The sequence below is a fragment of the Euprymna scolopes genome, chromosome 45 (genome assembly GCF_053919585.1).
Source record: "Euprymna scolopes isolate OS-2025 chromosome 45, ASM5391958v1, whole genome shotgun sequence".
Lineage (NCBI taxonomy): Eukaryota > Metazoa > Mollusca > Cephalopoda > Sepiida > Sepiolidae > Euprymna > Euprymna scolopes.
The window spans coordinates 45,948,801-45,971,300 of record NC_136526.1 but is presented as its reverse complement, the minus strand read 5'-3'; the positions used below and the strand labels follow the sequence as shown (position 1 = coordinate 45,971,300).

Genomic DNA, 22,500 nt, shown 5'->3' with positions numbered 1-22,500 from the left:
AAACGAAGAGTTTTTTTTTTTTTCACCAAGTAAATTTGCATGAAACGTCAATAGAAATATGATTCGCAATTTTTTAGATGAAAGTTCATGATTTGTATGAGTTGAAGTACTCGGAATACGGTTCTTTTCTTCAGTGTTATTTTCAAAGCATTGCGGCCGATGTTGCCTACAACCTTCTTCATATGTATCTTGTTAAACTTAGGGAATCTTTCTGTCGAATAAGGATTTCTGCGCGAAATTATGCTTTAAAAACATAATATCACCACCACTAATATATATATATATATATATATATATATATATATATATATATGATTACTTAATTTAATCACATAAATTAATATACGAAAGTATAAATTTATGCGTAAACTTACTTCAACAGTGCTCAATATGTAGGTAGAACTAGGTAGTAAGTTATAAAATATATATGGCAATTAAGCTACACAGAATATTCCGCGTTTCATCCACTCTAGGACTCTTCAGGCTTACCTAAGCCTGAAGAATCCTAGAGTGGATGAATCGCCATATACATTTTATAACTTTCTAACTAGCTCTACCTACGTATTGAACACTTTTGATGTAAATACTTAAAGTTTACGCATAAATTTATACTTTTGTATATTAATTTTATGTGAGTAAATGAAGTAGTTATGTGTATAAATATATATATACATACATATATATATTTATATATATATATATATATATATTCCAAATTTAAATATGTTCTCCATCTTACCGTTTAGTTTTTAAGCATGTTAAACTGTTCAATTCTGGAAATTATCTGAGAGCAGAAACAATGACTGCTTTCTACGAAACAGGTGCTGTCAAGAATTGAACATTTTAACATGCTGACATAAATAAGCGTTAAGATGAACAACATCTTGAAATTTAGAATATAGACCTTTCGTCATCTTTTTTTGTAAATCCTCTTTAGTTACGTCGAACTTCATGAATCAAACGATTGGTATAAATAAAAGGTGAAATATAATTGAATAAGCATGTTTTCCCATATATATATATATATATATATATATATATATATATATATATATATATATATATTCATTTTCAATTGGTCGTTACTAGACACCGCCAAAAAATGGCCGAAAAATCAAGTTGTTGTTTTTTAAAACGAAATTACATCCATTAAAATCCATTATTTCTGAGTAACTTTTTTTTTCAGAAAGATAAAACCCTGAATTTTATCGTATAGAAAGCAGAATAATGTAAAACTTCTGCTATTTTTGATTAAATTTTAAATGTTAAAATTTCCCCAAAAGTTAACAATTGACATTTTTTGTCTTGCACAGAAAACGTATATAAATAGTTAAAAAAAACGTTTTGAATGAATTAACTTGTTTATTTCTTGTCTAACTAAGATGTAGGGTGATTTTCTATGAGAATATGCAAAAATATTATAATATAAGTACCTGGATTTCAAATAATTCCACTTATTCATATAGGCAACCAGTTACTTCGCATCGATTTGATAAAATGTTTACATTTGTACTTGATAAAAAGCAAACTATGGAAGACCAAACAGGCAAAAAAAGAAAAAACACTTATTTTTCAGTGACGAAAATTTCAATGTATTATTAACGCTAAGGCTGGCCAGTACCAGATGGGTGACCATTTGTATGAGTTTGGTTTTTAATGTGTGTGTTTGTGTGGGTCAGGCTCCCCCAAATAGGGGCGGCAATTCAAAGCAGAATAAAAAAGATTATTTCAGCGCGTTTGGTCCACCGTAGTCGAAAAGCGGCAAACGTTTTCAAATGGGATCAAAAAAATGATGACATTTTTAACACAAAGGGAACAATATTTACCGATTTTTTTTGTATCGATTCTTCAAAGCATTCCCTGTCTAATAATGGCCATGCATAATTCGGCTCGCTAAAAAAAATGTTAATTTATTTATCAAAGATTTTAAAATGGCTTTTTTCGTATAAATATTTAAAAAAAAAAAATTTGTTGCTTAACTTAAATTAATTATTTTACTTAACATATTCACCGAATTTCACACTTCAAAACTCAAAAGCGGGATAATTAAACACAATCGAAGTTCTGATATTCAGACGTCAAAATAAGGTATGCAAACAAGTTTTTTTTTTTAAATCTATAATCCTGTCCCTTACAACAAAATATGTTTTGTTCAGTTTCAGATGATTATTTTAAGCATATTTGGAACCCCCTTAAAACAAGGATGGGGGGGGGAGGCTGTAAGCAAAAAAAAAATATATATATAAATATCGTTTATGAAAAATAAGTAAACTGTTATAAAGTTCATTCTTCTCTTAATAATCGATGACAATTTCGTTTTGATTGGATAATTACCTGACTTTTGGTAGATTTTTAAAAAGACGGTCCGTAAAAAAGTACTTACCTGCCCCCCCCCCCAGTTTTGGCGGTGCCTAGTCTTTACATAAGCAGTAATTTGTTGCTACACAGTCATGAGCATGTTTCAGTCTTCTAGTGTTTAGTAACTAGAGACATCTTCAGGCAACAACGCTTATTTTCGAAAGCGGAATTCAAAATTTCATCAATAAGCGTTTATTACCTGAAGAGGTTTCTAGTTGCTAAACACTAGAAGACCGAAACATGCTCATGACTGTGTAGCAACAAATTATTGCTTATGTAAAGACAAATTGAAAATGTAACTTGCTCTACTTCCGTATTAAGCACTCTTGTATTAACCTCGTTATATTTCATTGGTTACCCTACTTTTGAAAAATAGCAACCTCAAATTATATATATATATATATATATATATATATATATATATATATATACAGGGTGGTCAAAAAGTCAGGTAACATTTTAAAGAAAAACGATATTAGCAATACACGTATATTTAAGTACCATACATTGAAATATAAAATGAAACAAACATGAAATATGTTTATTTTGTTAATTGTCGTCCATTTCTCTCTATCAATCGCTGGAAGCGATTAACCACTGATTGTGTAACACGTGTAATCATGTCAGCTGATATCCGCGCAATCTCCTCTTCAATAAATAACTTTAAAGACGCTATTGTATCAGGCTTCTTTCCATAAACGCTATCCTTTACATAGCCCCAAAGCCAGAAATCAGGAGGGGTAAGATCCCTATATAAGATTATAATGGATCATATTGTTTTTTCTACCTTTAACATGTTACCTGACTTTTTGACCACCCTGTATATATATAACTACTTAATTTACTCACATAAAATTAATATACGAAAGTATAGATTTATGCGTAAACTTTAAGTATTTACTTCAAAAGTGCTCAATACGTAGGTAGAGCTAGTTAGTAAGTTATAAAATATATATGGCGATTAAGCTACACTGAATATTCATCTATTGAGTGGATGAATCGCCGAATATTCAGTATAGCTTTTTTTTTTTTTTTTTTTTTTATTATATTTTCACCCCAAACAAGGCACATTGCCACTTTGGTGTAGGGGGCTACTATCAGGGGAAACATCTACTGGGGCACTATGTAGGGATTAGGGCAGCGAGATGTTGGTTCACGTTGCACTTGAACTTATGCATGTCAGTACAGTTGGGGAAGCAGTGACCTGGAATGGAATTCCAAAGTCTAGCAGTTCTGGGGAAGAAACTACTGGAGTAGAACGATCTTTTACATCTAGGGATCTCTACAGTGTGGGGGTGGGATTTTGCAGCTTGTCGGGTTTGTCGAGGGTGTTCACGTCGTGGGGGCACAAGTGCTTGCAGTTCTTCAGAGCATTCGCCATTATAATACTTGTAGAACAGGCAGAGGGATGCAACGTTTCGACGATGGGACAGAGGCTGAAGTTTTGATGCCAGTTTAGGGCCTATCAGATTTGCGACTCTCTTTTGAACCCTGTCAAGGAGAGAGAGACTAGTAGCCGATGCACCGGCCCAAATATGACAGCAATACTCCATACATGGGCGAATAGTGGCCTTATAGAGGTACAGGATACTTTCGGGTGTTAGAAGTTTTCTAGCACGGTAGAGAGAGCCCACCTTCCTCGCAGCGGCCCTGGCAATGCCCTCGATGTAATTGTTCCAGCTCATGTTTCCTGTGAACGTTAGGCCAAGGAGCTTGAAAGACGTACTCTCAGCTAAAGAGTTGTTGGCCATTGCTATAGGTGGTAGAGAAGGTTTCCTGTAATTATTGAATGAAACCAGTTTTGTCTTGGTGGCATTGAACGTTACCATCCATTTTTGTCCCCATTCCACTACTGATTTGAGGTCATCCTCTAGTGTTTCTGCCATTACTTTAGATATATGTTCATTTGTTTTCCTGTCGTGCCTGCTATAGAGTGTGGTGTCATCAGCATATATACCCATCTCAGAGGCAATTTTATCGGGGAGGTCATTTATGAATATCAGGAACAGCAGAGGACCAAGGATAGATCCCTGGGGCACTCCGGCATTTATATTATATTGTTTAGACGTACGACCGTCGAGGACAACCTGGATTTTTCTCTTATCTAAGAAGGATTTAATTATGTTAAGTATTCTACCAGTGATACCGTAAGATCTAATCTTCCTGAGGAGACCCTCATGCCATACCCTGTCAAAAGCCTTAGATATATCTAGAGCTACCGCTCTGCCCTCTCCCGCTTTGTCCAGTGAATGGTATATGCGTTCAGAGATTACAGTGAGGATGTCTGCCGTGGAACGGGCTTGTCTAAATCCATATTGATGGTCGGTCAGAAGTTTAGCATCTGTAAGCTTAATCACCATATATGTATACGTTTTATTTTTTGTTACCGTTTTATCTGTTCAGTTACATATGTTTCGATTGCCTCGTCAGACCTTACATAAATGGCTATAATTATTTGGAAGAACGATTTTAAAAGAAATACTAGAGAGAAAAAAAGGACAGAGAAAATAAGGGCGGGGGTGGAGATCGACAATAATTACGTTTTGAAGTTTAAAATACATTAGATTTTGGTGTGTGTGTGTGGGGGGAGGGGGTGTTAGTAAATTTAGCTAAGCGTGGGTAAATATGTAGTGATATAGAGAGGGGGAGATAAAAAGAGAGGGGTAAGAGGAGGAGGAGGAATTTCAATTTTGGGTTTTAAGATTTGGCTGTTTTTATTAAGATTGTTTAGCTATACACTGCAGTATATGAATTGATGGGAGAGAGAGAGAGAGGGAGAGAGAGAGAAAGAGGGGGAGAAAGAAAGGGTTAGTGTGCGTTTCACATGCCTTTGACAAGGGTTCATTCTCGAACGCTCGCAGTCGCCACGGTAAGTCCAAACGTACATTCGACAATGGATTGTTTTAGGCAGTTAAGAGTGAATACACCTGCCAATACACACGCATACGCGCACACATACATACACATATAAATATATACATACACATCTATATATAAAAATATATCAACATACATGCACACAACCACATCCGCACATACAAATATATACACAATGTACGTTGAAACATACATGCCCATAAATGCACACACCTATATGTACGTAAACACACACACGTATACATATATATATATATATACATATACACATATATACCAATATAAATATGCACACAGATACACATACTTACATACATATGTATAGACACATATCTCCAGTAAGATATTGATGTATATATACATACATACATACATAATCTATATATATATATTTATATATATATATAGGAAACCATATATATATGAATATATATGAATATATACATATGTATTTATATATATGTAGGAGACCATATATATATGAATATATATATATATATTTATATATATGTAGGAGACCATATATATATGAATATATATATATATATTTATATATATGTAGGAGACCATATATATATGAATATATATATATATTTATATATATGTAGGAGACCATATATATATGAATATATATATATATTTATATATATGTAGGAGACCATATATATATGAATATATATATATATATATTTATATATATGTAGGAGACCATATATATATGAATATATATATATATATATATATTTATATATATGTAGGAGACCATATATATATGAATATATATATATATATATTTATATATATGTAGGAGACCATATATATATGAATATATATATATATATATATATATTTATATATATGTAGGAGACCATATATATATGAATATATATATATATATATATATATATATATATGTAGGAGACCATATATATATGAATATATATATATATATATATATATATATGTAGGAGACCATATATATATGAATATATATATATATATATATATATATATATATATGTAGGAGACCATATATATATGAATATATATATATATATATATATATATATATATATAGGAAACCAATATATATATATATATAATGTGAAAAGGAAGCGAAAGACCGGAGGTTCGACGTTTCGCCCGAATTATGCGGGCTTTTTCAAGAGGTGTGGTCACTGACGAGAGGTTGGATGTTTTTAGTTTTATATATACTGGGGGAGTGTATGCAAATAAAACTATTATACAAATCTCTCTCTCTCTCTCTCTCTCTCTCTCTCTCTCTCTCTATATATATATATATATATATATATATATATATATATATATATATATATATATATATATATACACTTGTGCCCGATATTATTCATACCCCCCTTGAAAATTGAGTTTATTAGGTGTAACTTTTGTAAGAATTTATTGTTTACGTCCATATTGATACATATTCTCATTAAACCTCTTCTGATCATTTTCGTCATTTTAAAATCTCGGGATACTTGTAATAAAAGAAATATACAGCTATTTATAAAATCTGCAATGTTCAAAAATAATCATACCCCCTTATTTTTTCAGTATTAATCGAGTTTCTGACTGTTTGTTTTCTGTTTGATTCTTATTTTGAATGCTTTTATACAACGTTTGATTAATTTCATTTCGTTTTTTGCATTTTTCAGAAATTAAAATGATATCAACTGAAAACCAATAAAAGAATAAAAATTATTAGAATGAGGAAGAAAAAAGAGCTTAGTAATGATCTTAGGACTAAAATTGTGAATTCACATAAGGATGGTTTAGGTTACAAGTCAATTTCCAAGAAATTTGAGGTCCCTACAGCAACAGTACAGAGCATCATCAAAAAATTCCAGAGCCACCACACAACAAACAACTTGATTGGTAGAGGAAGGAAAAGGAAACTGCCTGCTAGAGCCACCAGGAATATTGTAAGAAGTGTTAATGCAAATCCAACCACCACTAATAAGGACATTTTAGAAAATCTGGAGTCTTCTGGCATAAAAATATCAAGGCAAACATTGCAAAGGACTCTGCATTAAAATGGTCTGAAAGGAAGAAGACCAAGAAGGACTCCATTGCACACCGGAAACCACCTTGCAGCACGGCTAAAGTTTGCTAGGACCCATGTGAATTCTCCAGAGTCCGTTTTCTCAAGTATTTTGTGGACTGACGAAACAAAAATTGAATTGTTTGGCCATATGGATGCTTCTTACGTTTGAAGGAAGAAAGGAGAAGCTTACAACCCAAAGAACACCATACCCACGGTGAAACATGGTGGTGGTAGCCTTATGTTTTGGGGCTCCTTTTCGGCTAGTGGTCCAGGTAGTTTGGTCAAGATAGATGGAACCATGAAGAAGGAGCAATATTTGGAGATACTCCAGAAAAACATTAGACAGGATGCGGAGAAGCTCCATTTAGGACCAAACTGGGTCCTTCAACAGGATAATGATCCAAAACATACTGCCAAAATAGTCAAGAAATGGTTTGAGGATAATCAAATTAATGTTTTGGAATGGCCTAGCCAGAGTCCCGACCTGAACCCTATCGAAAACCTCTGGCACATATTGACAACTGAGGTTAAAAAGCGGAAACCTAGAAATTTGAGGGATTTGGAGAACTACTGCATTGAAAGATGGTCAAAAATCAGTGTTGATGCTTGTAAAAACCTCGTTGATAAATATCCCAAACGGTTACAGGCAGTTATTAAGAATAAAGGGCATGCTATTGACTATTAGTAAGAGAGGTATGAATAATGTTGAACTAGTGCCATTATTGTTTTTCTTTGTATAATGTTTCAAACTTGCATAATTTATTTATTTGTTGAGTTTAAATTAAATGCTTATGCTTGATTTATTGTTTGAAATCCCTTTAATATTGTCTACCTTCTGGTTTGAGCAATATTCTTATAGAAATCTCAAAGATCCGAGGGGTATGAATAATATCGGGCACAAGTGTATATATTGGTTTCCGAGATGTAAATCTGATGACACCTGCGTGATCGTTAAAGAGTGCTCAATGGAGGACAGGGTTGGTATATAGTCTTCTTATTATGCAAACATAATTAACTACATATGTGCATATATGTTTCAGTGGATTCTTAATTCAAAAGACCACCTCATCAGACGAAAAATGGGCCCCTTTTTTGGTTTGATAAGGTGGTCTCTTTTAATTGAGAATCCACTGAAACATGTATAGACATATGTAACCAATAATGTTTGTATCATGAACAGATTATATATATATATATATATATATATATATATATATGTGTGTGTGTATGCATATATATATGCATATATATGCATATATATAAGGATAAAGTTTACTTTAAAAAAGTAGTTTTTCAATAAAGAAACAAACCTATCCGTATGGATGAAGCTCTATCCGATTTAAAGGAGCAAGTTAGAAAACAAAATAAGGATCAAAGTTACGTAAGAACTTTACTACATTGTCAAAAACTTTTCCTTTTCCTAGACTTAAATGTATGCAACATCGGTGTTATATATTTGGCCCTCGCTGATTTTATCACCTCTTCTGATGAGAATCTTCCAGCTTTGAAATGCCACGACCTAAAAAGGCACGTCCTTTTATATTCCACTCACTTTTGTTGATCGATACTAAACGTTATTGATTATGTGATTAAGTGTAATATATATATATATGAGTGCATATTATATATATATATGTATATATAAATATATAAACAAATTTAGGCAAGATAAAGTAAATACCTTTCACGAGAAACACCCGTCTGGCTGAAACTACTGTCAATAATTTTCCCCACTCTTTATCTGTGCCTAAATCAAAACGTAGATTCCATGAACAAAGCTTCTTTCTCAGAAGTGCACACCTGTGGAACTCTCTTTCGTTTGCCTGTTTCCAACCTGACTAAAACTTGGATGTCTTCAAACCTAACATAAACAAATTCCTGACAAACCGCCCCCTTAGGTAAAACACTCTATCAAATCTCCAATACTAATGATTACTACAATACTATCTCATTGATTACTGTACACGCAATAACCCTTATCCCTGAGTGTCCTTCGGGCCTTGATAAGTGGTGACCCCATGTAAAAAAAATGTATATAAGTATATATAAATCTATTTGTCAGGTCAAAAAGGAGAAACCCTAATAGACAGAGGGGTTATAAACGCTCTTTATACTCAGGTATTTCAGAAGCCGCATTCTTAATCCCAAGTATGAAGAGCGGATATAAACGCTCTTTCTATTGATATTTATCTTTAATGAACTGACAAATAAATTCATATATTTATTTTATCTTACATTTTATTTTATATTAATATCAACCCGCAAACATAGAGATTCGTATATAATAATACGTTTCCATACAAAATGATTTATGAGTTTTACAGTTCAATTATTTAAATAAATACAATCACCTGATATGATCATTTTCTGGATATATTTATTTATACGGGCGTAACATTATATATATAACGCGTAACAATATATATATATATTTATTTATTTATTCATATATATATATATATATATATATATATATATATATATATATATATATATGATATTGCTGGACGAAGGGTGTGGGTGATATATTTCGCCCACATAAATATATTTCAATGCGAGCGAAATACATACATACATTATATATATATATATATATATATATATATATATATATCGTCCACACCCTTCGTAAAGCAATATCATATATACCAGATACCTTAATATCCCCAATTATACCAATAGCTAAATGTCGCATTGAAAAGCTTGGAAACCTGCTCCTCTTATGATGAAAAGCATTAGGCTTTGAAATAACTTAGTATAAAGAGCATAATATATATATATATATATATATATATAAATTTATAGTGATAAGTGAAAAAAATGTACATCAATAAACAAGAATAAGTTTAAGGCTCCCAAAATTTATACTAAAATTGTCTTTGAAGAGTCGTGGCGTAACGGATATATATGAGTAAAAATTCGTGGATAATACGCAGCGTTTAATTTGAAATTTCTTGCAGACTCCTGAATTCGGAAGAAACACTCCTGAGTTCGACAAGATACGCCCAGAGAAGGTTGGAGATTACATCGGTCGAAACCTTGTTTAAATAACACTCAGTTTGAGAACACTGGCCGTACGAATCCAAATAATAAAAATACATTTCGCTGAAACAGGAATGGCGTATCACGGCGGCAGATGATGCGTCTTTTCTCGCTCTCATTATATTTGTTTACAGAGAAAAAATGTTTTGAGCACAAAGATAATTGTTCTGATTGAACTTTAGACTGCTGCTTCCTATTCAACACCTTTCCTTATTATGCACAAGCGATGATAGTTATGCAACTAATGAGCCAATAATAATGAATAATACGAAATATTAAACCGAAAAAAAAAATCGTTAATTGACATTTTGCTTGATGACTACTGAAAAAGTCGTTGAATAATAAAGAAACACGTCAATGGATAACTTTTGGATTTTCTTTTCATCTTTTCAGCATTTATGCACATGTTTAGTAGAAGCTTGGGTCACGAATCTAATTCGTATTTTATACCTTTTTTTTTTAAAGTTCGCAACCGAAAATGTTCGTTAATTAAAACAAGCTTTCCCATATTTAATTTATTTAATTAACCCACTTAATCAGGTCGTGTCTTTTAATCCATATTATTAATCCATTAAGCAACGCCATTAATCCATCACACCAGTTGATTAATATAAAGAATCAATTCATTAATCCATACCATTAATCCATACAATTAATTCATTAATTCATACCATCAATTCATAAATTCATATAATTAATCTATTAATCCATATTATCAATTACTTAAGTCATACGATTGTCTATTTATCAATACCATCAATTTATTAATCTATGCCATCAATTGATTCATACCATTAATCCATTTAATCATATTAACTAGTTATTAATCTGTATCATATGAATCATTAATCCATATCATCAATTCATTAATGGATGGTATAAATTAATGAATTTAATGAATAAATCATAAATTAATTAATCCATGCCATCAATTCATTGGCCCATAACGTTAATTCATCAATCCATATCATCAATTCATTAATCCATACCATTACTTCATTAATCCATATCATCTATTCATTAATGGATGGTATGAATTAATGAATTTAATGAATAAATCATAAATTAATTAATCCATGCCATCAATTCATTGGCCCATAACGTTAATTCATTAATCCATATCATCAATTCATTAATCCATACCATTACTTCAATAATCCATATCATCAATTCATTAATGGATGGTATGAATTAATGAATTTAATGAATAAATCATCAATTAATTAATGCAAGCCATTAATTCATTGGCCCATAACGTTAATTCATTAATCCATATGATCAATTCATTAATCCATACCATTACTTCAATAATCCATATCATCAATTCATTAATGGATGGTATGAATTAATGAATTTAATGAATAAATCATCAATTAATTAATGCAAGCCATTAATTCATTGGCCCATAACGTTAATTCATTAATCCATATGATCAATTCATTAATCCATACCATTAATTCATTAATCCATATCAGCAATTCATTAATGGATGGTATGAATTAATGAATTTAATGAATAAATCATCAATTCATTAATCCATATAAGCAATGTCATCAATTACTTAATTCATACTATCAATTCAATAATTCATACCATCAAGTAATAAATTAATACCATCGACTAAGTAATCGATGGTATGATTCAATGAATTCAATGAATGAATCATCAATTCATTAATACCATCAAATCATTAATTCATACCATCAAGTCCTTCGTCTCCAACACAAATTCATTGATCTATAACGTCAATAATTTCTATATTTATTCCAACAATTGAAAGCTTTGTTAACAGTGATCCATTATCACTCACCTTTTTACATAAGTGCATTTTGTTTTTTATAGAATAACACAATTCGTTTATTTCTCCTTATCGAACAACATGACGAGTAACACAAACGATCTTGTTTATCACAAAGAATAAAACGACAAATAAATGTTCATAGTACAACTGGCATTCAATAAAGACGTTTATCTGGTGCAGGAGTTCAGATTCGTGTGTTTTTACAGCAATACATTTTTTGGAGGATGATAACGTTCGTAAAAATTCTCTGGGGACTGCCTTGACAGGGTACAAAACTATCTTAGAAGTCTATCTATCTATCCCCCTCTCTCTCTCTCTCTCTCTATGTATATATATATATATATATATATATATATATATATATATAGAGAGAGAGAGAGAGAGAGGGGATGTGCAGGGTGTCCACAAAGTCTAGCTACATGATCTACAGGGTTCTCACAAAGTCTGGCTACATATCTACAGGGTGCTCATAAAGTCTGGCTGTATAATCTGCAAGGTGTCCACAAAGTGTTGTTACATAAACTACCGGGTTCCCATAAAGTTTGGCTGCATTATGTAGTCAGACTTTGTGGACACTCTGTTCTTTACCCGTAGAAGAGTCAAATACGCCAGGAGATGGAGTACTGTTGTCACGTCTGAGATGGAGCCCTCAAAAAGCATCTTTTCCTACCTTGACAGGGTACAAAACCATCTTCGAAATCTAGTGAGCGATGACATTTTCACCCTCCCTACACTTCGTCTTTCTCGCAGAAAAAGACGTTGCGAGTTTATCTCAGCCCTATAGATACTTTTATGTTAGGTGTTCGACTGAGCTTCAATCTATGGTCCTTCTCCGAAAAACGTTCACAGCAAATACTCGTCTAGCTGATGCAACTGCCAACAACTCATGCCCCAAACTAAATGAACAACTGTCAACAATTCATGGCCAAAACTAAACGAACAACTGCCAACAACTCATGCCCAAAACTAAACGAAAATTCCATGAGTAGAGCTGTCCGTCTGTGGAACACAATGTCTCTTCTCTATCGTTACTCTTTTGTAGGTGCTCGACTGAGCTCCAATCTATGCCTCCTCCCTGTAAAACGTTTGCAGCGACTACTCACTTAGCTGCAACAGCCGCCAAAAAACTTCTCTTACTATCTAACAAACTCTTAAACTAAACGAGAATTCCACGAGCTAAGTTTCTTTCATAGAACTGTCCGCCTGTGGGACGCTGTACCGTATGTCTGCTTCCCGCCTTATTATAAAATGGTCATATTAAAATCTCATGTGAATAAATTCCTATTAGATAATAAAGTCTTACCCAAGTTCCACCATAACTGATCTTGCTGTCTCACCTATACCTAACACTTATTAACTCTTCTCCTCAAGTGCCTATTGTAGCACTATGTTTGCGTGACGGGGCAACGCCAAGGACGTCTCAAGGCACAGCAATGTTATTGCAAATAGGTGTTCAACAGAAAACTAATTACTTGCTGTCGCGTTGGAATGTTTAGTAAAGTATTTTAACTCGGGTAACTAATACGGGGTGAGTCACGGGAAACGGTTGTTTTTTCAGGAAAACAAAACTCTGCGAATATTTCAACAAAAAATTTATTTAATGTACATAAAAACATTTACTAAACTATGTCATTATGGAATATCCTTTACTCAGGGAGAGCAAGTAACGTTCTAAAAAAACATACGTACGTATAGACCAGAACATGTGGTGACCTTTCAAGTAAAATACAACAACAACAATACTTTATCGGCGGTGGTTATAATAGCAAAGACGTCACGTTTCTTTTTTTCATGTTCTTTTCCTCCTTCACGGTACGGGTTCGAACCTGCCTTCCTACAACCACTTTTTTTCTTTTGCTCAACACACACCTCCAAAAACCCAGGCAACGCCGGGCACCCATGCTAGTGATTTTATGGAATCAACTATAAGTTCTCTACAGTGCAGTGTAGACTACAAAATATTGTGAACTTAGTCACTGCAAGAGGCATGTGAAGCTTCTTCCAGCTGCAACGCGATGGGTCCCTAATTAGAGCAGGCAATCAATTCGATTTCGATGGCAATAGAAATATGAGAGTGTGAAACATTCATTGATCATCATTCAATCCCGGGCAACGTTGGCTCACGCTGCTAGTCGATCATAAATTAAGAATACAGTCTACGTTCCACTCATATTTGTTACAAGTAAGCATCAGTCTACTGCTGACTTGCCCACCATGTTTCAGTTATTAATGTCCAACAGTCTTTAATCACTGTTCAATAAGGATATTTTTGATGGCCGTCTCATAAGGAAGAGAGTAATTCATGCCGAACGGAACTTAGACCCTCAGATTTCTAACTTGTGGCGCATCTGAAAACTGATACGTCCAGGAGAAGGATTTATTCGTTTGAAATAGCTGAGTGGTTTTGGTCACTATAATCGACCAATACGATCAAATAAGTCGCCTTAACCATTGGGTTTTCGTAGTTTATAATACGCTTAAACTTTAGTCTTTCGCCGTATCGTTCGACGTCTTTATAGACTGCTATTCCGTCCGTATTTATGGCTTATACCATCGAATTGTATTCTTGTGCCGTATGACTACAATACACACATTGACCCTTATCCTCGAGTGGCCTCCTGGCCTTGATATGTGGTAACCCCTTCGTAATATAAACGAACCGGGATGTATCCATATTCATGACATCAAGAACCCGGATGCTTTCTAGAACTTTGCCGAACAATACCAGAACTGAAATCAGGACAGAGCTAAGAGAGAACTGTGTCAAATTTATTGACAATTGTGCACACCGTATGAAAGTGAACAGTGATAAAACAAAGACTGTTGGTCATTTATGACTGAAACTTGGTGGACAAGTCACGCATTGGCAGAAATTTACTTATACCAAATACGGTTGGTTTGCGAATTTTATCACGATGAGGGATTTTTGGATTTTTGGCGGGGGGATCACTCAATGCTTGTATACACAAAAGACCTCGTGTTTTATTGTACGAAATGTACATGTGACTAACGGGTCACAATTACCATTATGTACTGGACATCGATTTTTTTTCGAAAACATAGAATCTGTGAAATCTTATGTTTCTGGATTTTTAAGATGAGGATCGATAATTTGAATTATTCGGATTATTTGGACTACTATTCTCATATTGAGTGTTATAAATACAGATGACTTTATCTTGCATACCCATAGCGTAAAGGATAAAGTACTATATGTGGCACAATGACATAGCTCCCATTTTGGGGGAGCTGAAGGAGGGGGCTTCTACATTAATAAACCTTGTGCCTAACTTGTTCCGTACTTGTGAAGTGAAAACATGTCATGCAGGTGCTTTGTGATTTTGAAAATGTTAGAACGTATCAACCAGATTTGACTGACAAGTGTTTATGAAAATTTGGCAGTGATAAAATCACTGGAGACGAGTCAGGCTTGCATGCGGGTAGCTGAATTTGAAAAACAAAACAAAACATTAAAACGCATCTCTCTCTCTCTCTCTCTTTCACTCTCCTTCTCTCTCTTTTAATGAAGAGAGGGAGAATTGAATGTGATTGTATCGTTTTAAACAGTTGGAGCTTGCATCTCGTATGCGACAGAGGAGTTAGCAGTTTTGTGCGCACGCATTGGTTGACGAGTAAATATGTTCCTCCATTGTCAATGTTAAATAAATTATACATTTTTATAAAAAAAATGCATGTGTTCGCTATTTTTGTACCAGCGTCCAATTTCAGCATTTAATGCCGATGACAGAAAGTTGCCTGTAACGACGCAATAAAGACATAAGAAGTGACCCATGCCAGCCGGTTATAGCCGACGACATCTCAACCTGTTGCTGTTCCAACGTACCTATCGTTTGATATCATGTCTAACACCAGGGAGCTGGTTTTCTCAACCAAGTAACTCTCCCCGGAAACGATAGTGTTATGATATAAAAATTCACTTTTAAGTGACACTCTTCTTGAGGTAGAAGGTTTGATCCTCACTGCGGGCGACGCTAAGAATACAATTCCAAATTACTTAAGACTTTTACCCGGTGATGGCTAGCAGAACGATGGCATTCGACTCTGCGAAGTGTTCCAATCGAAATTCTAACCCTATCCCCGAGTTCGACAAGACGCCCGAAGAAGGTCTGAGGCTACGTTAGCCGAAACGTAGTGAGAATAATACTCAAGCTGAGAATAATAGTTCGAATAATATTGTGGAATCTTATACGAAATACATCTGCATAATTATCAAGGCTCTTCATTTTTATATAATTAATAGCAGGGAGACCAGACGTTGCCCGGGATTCAATGATGATCAACGAATGTTTCACAAATCTATATCTTTATTCTGATTGAAATCAGTAAAATCGCTTATTTTTCAATCGAATCGATTGCCTGCCCCGTTGCGGACTTATCATGGTACACCGGCAAGAGGATTCACATGCCCTACCGCAGTGACTAATTTCACAATACACTGTAGTCTACATTGCACTGTAGAGAATTTACTGTTGATTTTATAAAATTATTTTTATATATAATGGCTTGAATTATAGTTTAAAATGCAAAAAAAATCAAGTATCATGGTGCAATTGTGCTTTAAACAGAAACATTCATTTCGAACGCACACCTGTCATATCAAAGAACCTACTGTTGATTTTATATGCCTAGCCTTACTGCTTGTGTGATAATAACACTTCTCAAATGCACTGATGATGTTAGGCTGTAGAAGGTGTTAACTTTGGTCAAAATCGCCTGTTCTTCCTTTCATCGGATTATTTCGATTATCGATTATCGATACTTATCGAAGACATTCCAATACAAACCTTATCTAAGAACACTACCAGGCACACAAACACCTTTGTATGAAATTTCATAAAAATCAGCTCAGCCGTTTCGAAGTCCATAAAGAATGAACTCACACACAGGCACACACAGGTAAAGTTCCTTTTATGCAATACAAATTTGTATCGATTTCTGATACAATTCGTTCTTGATCAGTTTGCGTTATCCCGACAACTTTCTATTTATTGTTTTTTTTTTCTTTTTTTATTGATAACAGTCGGTGGTTTGCTTGGGAATATCGAGTGGCAATACGCACCAATATTCTAAGGCTCTTCATGGCCTTCAAATAGATATATGCATACTGCTAGCAATCCTCGGTTTCCCCATTATTTTTATTATCGTATGTACTCACTAAGAGATCTCAAACGGGTCATCATCAGAGATTATGCACGGAAAACAACCGTCTATATTCCTTGAAGTCTAGCTGACAAAATGTCAACCCAAGATATCCAGTACTCTCTCCCTCTTCTGATATTCTCTGCAAATAATTTTGTTAATTTTTGTTTTTAGTTTATGTTGGTTAGTTTCCGCATTCAAAGGTTTTCCGTAAGATTCCAGCTGTTTTTAAAATGGCCGTCTTCTTTTTACACAGAGATCACCACTTATCAAGGCCCAGAGACTACTCGAGGATAAGGGTTAATGGGTATACATTATAGCGTAACAAACATAAGTAGTGGAAATTTTGTAAATTGGATTACTTAGGGGGACGGTTCATCAAAAACTTGTTTGTTTACATTGGACTTGAAGATAGCCATATTGTAGTCAGCTGGAAAGCAGGCAAACAGAAAAGAGTTCCACATGCACGCAGTTCTAAGAAAGGAGCTTTGTTAATGGAATCTACATTAAGGTTTAGGCACAGATAAAGAGTGTGGGAAATTATTGATAGTGTTTTTTTGTTTTTTTTTTAATTACATTTTCACCCCGAACAAGACACGTAGCCACTAGGGGGCTGCTATCAGGGACACAAGCTACAGAGGTACTATGTAGGGAGTTGGGCAACAAAATACCGGTTCACGTTACACTTGAACTTCTGCATGTCAGTACAGTTGGGGAAGCAGGGACCCGGAAGGGAATTCTAAAGTCTAGCGGTTCTGGGGAAGAAACTACTGGAGTAGAAGGCTCTCTTACATCTAGGGATCTCTACTGTGAAGGGGTGGTATTTTGCTACTTGTCGGGTTTGTTGGGGGTATTTACATCGAAGGTTTTGGCTAGACAAGTGTTTTTCGTGAAAGTTTGGCGAGAGGGGACCATGGATTGAAGCTCAGAGCTCAGACTGTTGTATAGTCTCGGTCTTCCTCTTGATTCCGATTTCTCCTTGTTTTTTATTCAAGTTCTTTGAGACTGTCCCTACAATTATTGGCATTATATTGATTTTATTCATGTTTTATATTCCTTTCAACTTTTCTGGTATGTTCCGCGCATTTGTTTCGTTTTTCCGCTTTTTTGATTAATTTACAATTATAGTTTCAGTTTTCACGATTCCATGTGGTGTTATTTTGTGTGTTTACATCTGTATCAGTGTCTATAGTCTATATATCCGGCTTGCGCCTGTAGCCCATGCAAATCAGTCTCCGCATTCAAGTTCTTTCCTTAATAATTGATCCGTTTTCATTATTTTTATTCATTGCATCATCTCGTGCATTCCTTTGAGTTACATTCTCTTCATTAATTTTTTAAAAAGTTTTTCAGGATTGTCACTGATACCCCTACTATTGATGGTGTTATCCCGACTTTCTTCATCTTTCATCTCCCTTACAGCGACCTGGCCAGTTCCATGTATTTGCTTCGCTTCTATGTCTCCTTGATATTCACTCCGTGGTCCGCTGGGACGATGAAATGTACGATCTGCCAGAACTTTCCGTACTGGTTGACTAGTATGACATGCGGTCTCCTTGCTTGGATTGGTTTATTAGTTTTTTTTAATATTTTTTATTCCCATCTTCCATAGGATTCTGTAATTTTTGTTTTTGAAGTACTGCTGCCGGTTGGTGCTTGGACCATTTTTCTGGGCGTTCAACATGCAGCTGTCTGTATAATTGTTGTTGTTGATGCCCCTCCAGGGGATTAATGGAGTATCTCATGACGTCACTTCCGTTGGTGACGTCACTTCCGGTATCGAGATTGGTACGCGACGAAGCCGGTTGTGTGCAAACGCCTACCGTTGAGGAACGGTATTCCCAACCGGTCTTTGCGTGTAATTTATGTGAATGCATGTCCGTTTCTAAAAATCCTGTGTTCCTTTCGTTTATTAGCATTTAACCCTATAACAACTGGCGACGAGAAATCGACTTTCACACGGGTTAACTCCCCAAAAAAAGGAAAAAAAAGAATCAAATTCTAATTGACTTCAAAAGAACGACGAATTGATAAGTGTGACAATACGTCCCGGTTGGAAAATCTCAAAAGGGGAATTTATCCCCGAAACGTATCGTAAAATAATAATAATAATAATAATAATATATATATATATATATATATATATATATATATATATATATATATATATATATATATATATAAAAATGGTGTACGTGCCGGTTGTGAAATTGTTACAACCCAGTAGCACTCATCCAGGTTCTGGCCAGTATTTTCATCGTTGAATGTTCTTATATAAGATTCATGGTTGACGAAATACCAGGCAATGAATAACGGAACAACACGGATTTATATATATATTATACGCATGTCATTTATTGAGCGCTAAAAATTCAAAAATCAAGGCAAAATATTAAAAGAAAAATAATGATATGAAAACATGCAGACAGTGTCCAACGGATCAAAAAACGCATGGAAAATGATTGATTCATGGTTAGGCAGTGAAAATCTTTCAAAATAAAAATAAAAACAGTTCAGTTCAACAAGTAGACATTTGTGAGATGGGGAGTATTGAATAGTACTTATCTACGAAGACGTGGATTCAACCGATGATTAGGTATCTGACAAAATGCAATATTCTGATGTTCACTAGTCTTCCATCATATTTCTGTCTTGCTGGTTTTCTCAACCACCGACGTTCGGTCGCATCTTTTCCATGTTTTGAACCAAGGTGATTTCGCAGTTCTGATGAATCCCCTTTTCGGCCCCAGGGATACGGTTCAGTTGAGAGAAACGCCATTTCACCGTGTAAGTCGCGTTGGTGCTGCTCAACGCGTCCTTTCCTCTCAATGATATATCTCCTTCCGATGGTTTTGAGCCAAGGTATTTTATAATTTCTTTGTATTTCTTTTGCGGCTCCGGCAATGAGAATTAAATCGCGTGAATTTCCAAGTTATAAAGCGAGTCATGTTGGCTGGTGTCTCTCGCATTTTTATTATCAACATTCGTTCGACGATGTGATCAGCTACATCTATTTTTGAAAAAAGGTCCCTTTTCGTTTTCCCGCCAAAATGGTTTTTCTTTTTTTTTTCTTCTTCTTCTTTTGCCCGCACGCTGCCTCATTTGGGGTCGAGGTGGGGTATATGGATGGATTCTCGTCGTGACCTTCGCACGTGTGTTTTTTTTTTTGACGAATGATTTGGTGAGAGGATGGGGGGTGGTGTATCTATCTCGCTTCCTTTTATGGGTAGACGCGTGGATACTTGGCTGTCGCGTGTCTTGATAGCAATGGGGTGGTGTGGGGGGTATCTGGCCGATAGATATTCAAACTGAATTTAAAAAGAGATTTTTTTTAAGTCCTAACATTTTTCTTTTTTTTAAGTCCTAACTTTATCTATTCTAATAGAGAAAATAATACCCGGCTTTTTGTTTTATTTTTTTATCGCTAGTTTACTTTGTAGCATGGAGGGGGTGGCGAATAAGACAGGAAAGTAGAGACAAATAAATACAAATACATAAATAAAACAAGAAAAACAAGTTTAAACAAGGTAACATGAAAAACATTTAGGATGGGGGGAACGATCACTTCTGCATTATGCTCGATTTTCCCGTGACACAAGCTAAGAAGTCAACTGGCAATTACATTCTAACAACAACAACAACAACAACAACAAAAAAGAAAGAAAACGAACTCATGGCAAAGTTATCGAAGAAACTATAAGTTACTCTTTTTGTCTCTATATTTAAATTGAAAAAAAAACAACCGTACGAAAAGCATTTTGTAATGTTTAAAAATGAATCTGGTTGCCTATTGAAAGAAGAAAGAAACAAAAAAGAAAAAGAGAAAAATGCTGACCTAATTTCACCGCGTGAACAACTCTATCGTAAACTGTCGACGGTTTATTCTTATACAAATTTTAACATTTTTCAAATGAAGTGAAAAGTTTTTTTTTGCTGCGAACGTTATGCAATATTTTAACGAGAGAGAAATGTTTCTTTTTTTCCTTTTGCGTTTTACCTGGGCTAAAGGAAATACGTTTTTTTTTTCATTGAGTGGAAGTTTCTGAAATATTCTATCTTTAACTGTCGGTCCTAAACTGAAAAATATTTTTTTCTGGCGCGTGGGGACAACTCACCCATACACGCACACACATAAAAAACTAGCCATTTTTGGTTAACTGCCAGACAATTCCACAATTATTTTTATTCTTTTGCAACTGTATGGTATCACAGTATATTTTTTTGTTTTTTTGTTTCGCAAGTAAAATTTTTTTATCCACTCTCATATTTGGTTATCTCCAAGGTTTTTATCAAGAGGCAAGTGATAAATTGCTACCTCTTCATACGCACACACTAAAAAAAAGGACATTTTCTTTTTTTATTATTTTATCTCTCTTCTCCAGTCAAAAACGAAAATAATTTTTTGGAGCGTTTGAAAAAGCTATTAAAAGATGGAGGACGTTAAAGCAGTATTAATACAGCTAATCCAAGCTCAGATGGACCAGCAACAGAAAGCTGAGTAAAATTTAAAAGAACGTTATAAACAGCTCCAGTTACAATTTCAAGAGAGGCAACAAGCGTTGGAGGAGAGAATGCTACTTCAACAAAAGAAACAAAAAAAGCTATTGTTAAAAATAGTCGATAAAACGGAACACAGGGACACCAGTTTTACTTTTCCCAAAGTACAATATGGGACGCTATAGATATGTTCAACTACCAACCAGAGTTGTATGGGACGTTTGACGCTTTCTATCGGAGATATGAGAACCTATTCACCGTGGATTGTCAAGAGTGGAGAAACACTAAGAAAGTTTTGAGGAAATTAGCGACCACAGAACATAGCAAGTTTGTGGATTATATTCTCTCCAGGAAGACGAGTGAATTGGAATTTTCTGAAGCGGTCAAACTTTTATCCGAACTGTTTAGTCCAAATTCTACGCTCTTTCATAGAAGATGGAAGTGCTTGTATCTGCAAAAAAAGCAACGACGACGATTACCTAACCTTCGCGTCCGTGGTAAATAAACACTGCGATGATTTCCGTCTATCTGACTTATCGGCAGATGACTTCAAGTGTTTAATTTTTGCGCAGGGTCTTGTCTCATCCAAAAACGCTGAGATTAGACGAAGTGTTCTCTCGAGACTTGAGAGAGAACAGGGCCTCACCCTCCAGAAGTTGACTGAGGATTGTCAACGGGTAGTCTGCGTAAGGAACAACTC

At 34.5% G+C, this 22,500-nt stretch overlaps 1 protein-coding gene across 9 annotated transcripts in view; it reads right to left on the bottom strand.

Moving 5' to 3' along the window:
• LOC145269516 (uncharacterized) overlaps nt 1-22,500 on the bottom strand; it is a 962,295-nt gene that overhangs the window by 306,874 nt on the left and 632,921 nt on the right. The gene's annotated exons all lie outside the window — the stretch shown is intronic.